This window comes from Otolemur garnettii, unplaced genomic scaffold (genome assembly GCF_000181295.1).
Source record: "Otolemur garnettii isolate 467f Iridium unplaced genomic scaffold, OtoGar3 scaffold00116, whole genome shotgun sequence".
Classification (NCBI taxonomy): domain Eukaryota; kingdom Metazoa; phylum Chordata; class Mammalia; order Primates; family Galagidae; genus Otolemur; species Otolemur garnettii.
Window position 1 is genome coordinate 1,658,510 of NW_003852511.1, and position 5,681 is coordinate 1,664,190.

Below are 5,681 nucleotides of genomic sequence, written 5' to 3' on the forward strand. Positions count from 1 at the left end.
GGTTCTAAGGGAAAACGCTATTTCCACATCTCTTCCAGCTTCTAGACCCCCATCCCTTCCACTTCTTGGCTCACGGCCCCTCCTCCATCTTCAAAGGCAACAGCTTAGCACCTTGTTTCAGGGGTCATGCCACCGTCCTCTTCTGTAGTCAAATTTCCCCTTGTCTCCCTCTTAAAAGGACACCTATGATTGCACTTAGGTCCTAGCAGGTCCCATCTGGAGGATCCAGGATAATCTCCGGATCTCAAGATCTTTAACCACATCGCAAAGTCTCTTTTGCCATATGAGGTGACACATACGGGTTTCAGGATTTAGGACTGAATACCTTTGGAGGCCATTATTTGGCCTATCACATAATACATTTCAATTCATTTATTCAAATACTGAATAGGGGCTATGTCTCAATTGTGTGCCAGAAACTGATTAATACAAAGGATACAAAGTATTGCCTGCCCACAGCTTTAGTGGTGTGGGGTGATAACAAAGGAATCAGACAAGATTCTATAGTAGGAGTATTCTCAGTACAAAGGAAGCGGCCAAGGGAATCCAGCGTAGAACCAAGAATCCAGAAGACTGCCAGGTATGCAGTCAGAGTAAATGTTACTCTCAACACTGAAACATCATGTAGCCGTAAAAATTAAAACTGTTCTTCCAGGGTTTTTTTTTTAAAGTAGTTCCTTGCTCCATCCTTCCTTACACTTAATTCCGTTCCCATAAAACAATTCGTTGAATTCTTTTACATACTAAGTATTCTAACCCATGGCCACGATATGTTCCCACCACTTATTTAGGATTTTAATTGCTCATGGAAATGTTTTCGTAGCTTTCTGCAGTGCTAATCTTCCTTCAGATTTAGTGCTAGGTTCATGATGTTATATAACATAAATGGCATATCTTCTCAATGTTTCCATTTCTAGTTTCATGTTTCTAGCAATTAAGAATTATAAATTTCAGCTCAGAGCCTATGGCTCAAGTGGCTAAGGCGCCAGCCACATACACCTAAGGTGGCGGGTTCAAATCCAGCCCGGCCCTCCAAACACCAATGATGGCTGCAACCAAAAAATAGCCAGGTGTGTTGTGGTGGGCGCCTGTGGTCCCAGCTACTTGGGAGGCGGAGACAGGAGACTCGCCTGAGCCCAGGAGGTGGAGGTTGCTGTGAGCTGTAATGCCACAGCACTCTACCCAGGGGGACAGCTTGAGGCTCTGTCTCAAAAAAAAAAGAATTATAAATTTCACTATGGTAGACCCTCCCCCATAGCTGACCACCTCCCCACATTGATGACCTCCTTAAGTTGACCTAATGTTCATAGACCAGACCTGTACTCCATGTACGTATCAATACAGGAAGCCTAGATCCTTATGTTGACCAGCTCCAGATGCTGACCAGTTACAGTCCCTTGGGTGGTCAGGTTACAAAGGTTCTATTATGTTTTGAAGGTTTGTTTTCTGACACAACAGCTTTAGGGAACATTGTAAATTGTTTTTGTTTACAGTGCTCTATCTTGATGTAAAGCCTCCTCTGAACAGGAATGTCTCATTCTATCAGACTTCCCGCTATTACAGGCCTTGCAGACACGGTGTTTACAACGTGAAGGTCTGTGGCACGTCTGCACTGAGCAAGTCATGTTCATTTCCCCATGTCACGTTTCGGTAATTCTCAACATTTCAAACTTTTTCATTTCTATCTTATCTGTTATGGTTATCTATGCTCAGCAATCTCTGATGGAAACTACTGTAATTGTTTTGAGGAAGGCCATGACCCACACCCATCTACCACAGCAAACTCCATCCATAAATGTGTTCTCACTACTCCACCAACCGGCTCTTCCCTGTCTCGCCAAGGGCCTTCCTAGTGCCTGGAGACATAATTAAGATCAAAATGAGGGGAATTATGACACGACAATGGCCTTGGAGGTCAAATGAAAGGAAGATCCCAGTGTCTCTCACTTTAAATGAAAGCTAAAAATCATCAAGTTTAGCAAGGAAGGTGCGTCAGAAGCGGAGATAGGTGGAAAGCCAGGCCGTTTGCACCAGAGCCAAGCAGTGAATGCAAAGGGAAGTTCTTAATGGAAATAAAAAAGCTACTCCCACGAACATACGAAGGATTGGAAAGCAAAACAGCCTTATTGCCAATATGAAGAAAGTTTTGGTGGTCTAGACAGAAAAATCAAACCAGCACAATGTTCATATGTCTAAACCTAAGCCAGGGCAAGGTCCTAACTCTCCTGACTTCTACAAAGGCTTAGAGAGGAGAGGAAACTGCAGAAGAAAAGTCTGAAACGAGCAGCAGGTGATTCCTGAGGTTTAAGGAAAGAAGCCATCTCCGTAACACAAAAGTGCACGGTGAAGCAGCATGGGCTGGCCGGCCAGTGGGAGAGCAGCTCCCAGGTCTGCTGATAGAGCAGACGCGGCAAGTTACCCGGAGACGTAGGTAAGATGACTGATAACGGTGGCCAGTAAACAGCAGATCTCCAGTACAGATCCAACGGCCTTCTATTAGAAGATGCCATCTAGGACATCCACAGCTTACGAAGAGAAGGCAAGGCCTGGCTTCAAAGCTTCAAAGGACAGGTTTTCTCTCTGGTTAGGGACTCAGAGATTAAGCCAATACTCATTTACCATTCTGAAAATCCTAGGGCTGATTGGGCTGAATGTAGGGACCTACCCAAACAGAACTTCCCCTCCAGGAAGGAACGACTGCGCCAATCCCAACGCCTCTGAACTTTTATATTCCCATCCACCTTTCCCCACATGCTGACTCCTTTCTCTGACCTAGCTCACTTGCACGCAAGTGGAATAAAGGCTGTGTTGTCCATGCAGAACCTGGACGCCGATTCCTTTCGTTCATGTCTCAGAATAATCTCATTTTTGGTCCTTAACTTCTCAAGGGCCCTTAAGAATTATACTAAGTCTATTCTGCCTGTGCTTTAGTAATGGAACAATGAAGCCTGGATGCTAGCCCATCTGTTTATAGCACAATTTACCGAAAATATTAAGCCTACTATTGAGACTTAGCTGCTCAGAAAGATTCCGTTCAAGATACTACTGTTTACTGGCAATGCACCTAGTCACCCAAGAATGCTGACGGAGATGCACTAAGGATATCACTGCTGTTTTCAGGCCTTCTACGCCCACATCCAGTCTGCAGCCCATGGATCAAGGAGTACTTTTGACTTTCAGGTCTTATTTATTACTCAAGAAATACATGTGTAAGTCTGGGGCTGCCACAGCTATTCCTCTGATGAACCTGACCAAAGTTCAAAGAAGTTCTACTGAAGAGTCCAATTCTGTCAAACAACATCATGTGATACAAAGAAATCTTTCCTGAAAAGAGCCAAGCGACAACTGCACTGTCTTATTTTAAGGACTTGTCACAGCCCCTCCAGCTTTCAGCGGCCACCACCTGATCAGTCAGCAGCCACCAACATCTATGCAGGACCCCCTACTCACAAAAAGACTGACTTACTGAAGGCTCAGATGATCATCAGCATTTTCTAGCAATAATCTATTTTAAACATATGTTGCATACTTTTTTTTTTTAATGACTCTACTGCACACTTAATAGAGAGCAGTATAATGTAAACACAGCATTTATACCAATGTACGACTCACTCCACTGCGATGTTCTCTGGAGCTGAACCCACAGAAGCTCCGAGGCATGCCTGTGTTAGACTGATCAGGCAGGGCCCAGCCCTCAGACAGGGGGCACCCGGGAAAGATTCTTCCCGTCTTCTGCCTGGAGCTACTGAGCTGGAATAAGAGAATGGGGCTGGGCACCTCACTGTGTTGACTTCCACTAAATGCCTCTGCTCTACCCTTGCCCTGCCTTTTGTTCAAGTTCTCCAGAATTAAACTTCAGTTTTCTCTCTGGGTGGGGATCAAGTAGTAAACTGTGACAAGGGCAGGAGGAGGATCTGGCCTTTTCCAAGCATGTAACCAGGCCCTGTGTTCACCTCCCAAGCCTTTCTTCAGAGGGCCTGGCTGGCCTCTTGACAGCAGTGCGGTGGGAGGGTGGCTTTCTCCGGTCTGCTGAGGGCGGCCCCGCTCTTCCCCACTCTGGCACATCCTCCCTTCTGCTGCTTCCCCTGAGTTCTTTTTTTCCCTTGTGGTTTTACACCCATTTTTCATTCCTTCGTGGTCACTCGTGGTAGCATTTTGGAAGGAGGAGAGAGAATATGTGTTACTCTGAGTACCTACAACTCTAAGAAGCCTGCTTACTGGTTTCTGAATCTGGGCTTTGATACTTATCACTCCCTTCACGTGGGATTAGTTACATGAACTTTCTTGACCTCAGTATCTGACCCCTGCAAATTATGTAATATATATAGAATAACATCATCGTCACTAACCTGGGAGGGGCATGTTACTAAACTGAAAACCCCAAACAGTAAGGAGTGCACATAAAATAAACAGCATCACAGGGCACTGTGATCTCGAGTCCATCAGAACCAGCCAGTTCAGGAGTCAGCCTAGAAGTGTTTCCACTCCTCTTCTCCAAATGCTGACCTAGATCTCACAGGGAGGTGAAACTGCATTCCTGGTAGCCTTTCTAGGAAACCAGTGGTAAAATGTTTCACTCAATAATTTCTACCAGAAATTATACTTAAAAAAAAAAGACTGCGAACCCAATCTTTGAGTGTTCTCCTTTTTACCAAAGATGGCAGGCAAATTAGTAAAGAGAATCCAGAAGATTCTTCCCTGCACGCCTCCCTCCCCAGTCCACGCCACACACCCAGACTCAGACTCTGTCTCCCAAGACACGGACTCATTCACGGGCAGTCGAGATGCAGCTCCTGCTGCTTCAGGCAATCACATCTTTGCACTTAGAGCTTTTATGCTGTTTCCATGGGATCTAGCCGAGCTTTTGGTTTCACCTTGGAAGACAGTAGGTTTCTAAAGAATGAGGATGTGTTTCTAAAGAAATCAAAATCTTCTTACTAATGTAACAAGCTATTTAGCTTTTAGAAACGGCATCTGCACAAACCAAGATGGTAGGAACAGAGACTATGCCTGCTCCCGTGACCTCCAGGAGGGAAAAAGTTAGCTCTCTGCACCCTCCTTTCAGGAAAGATTCCTTTGTTAATCTTTATCATCAAAGGAGACCCTTCCCATTTTTAGCAGAGGACAACAGCAAGTCTTCCTCTGGGCTGTGTGTATTCAGGGCCCTCGCCCACCCAGAGCCTGTCGTCTTTCAAGCAGATAATGTCTATAAAATTGCTTCAAGGGTGAATTAAATGAAATCTTTCCTTGGCAGAATGGAACGCATGAAAAGACTGTAGAGAATCTGAATGAAAACTCACATCATGCAAATACAACACGACAGGATAAAAAAATCGGTTACAATAGTACCGCATAGGAAATGAGATCCAGGGCATCTCTGTGGAGCATGGTAGCTGCTCCTACATCCTACCCCAGAAGAGGAAGAAAGTGGGGGGTGGGGGGACCTACAGGGGACTTTAATGCAGAGGCCGTTTCTAGATACTGTAACACACATAAAGGAGATTTATTTGAAAACTAAGGAACTGGACAGGTAAGATTCACAATTCTACATGGTCTCCCGAGGCAGGTACATAAAAGAGACTCACTCACAGCTCTTCTTCCCTGAGGTATCAAAATGGTTCGCTCCCCTTCACCACAGCGCCATCTGTAACTACACGCACCGCGCACCCGGGCCCTCTGCT

The 5,681-nt window shown here is 45.3% G+C and overlaps 1 protein-coding gene across 3 annotated transcripts in view; it reads right to left on the reverse strand.

The window, feature by feature from the left end:
* SIPA1L2 (signal induced proliferation associated 1 like 2) overlaps nt 1-5,681 on the reverse strand; it is a 234,625-nt gene that overhangs the window by 104,276 nt on the left and 124,668 nt on the right. The gene's annotated exons all lie outside the window — the stretch shown is intronic.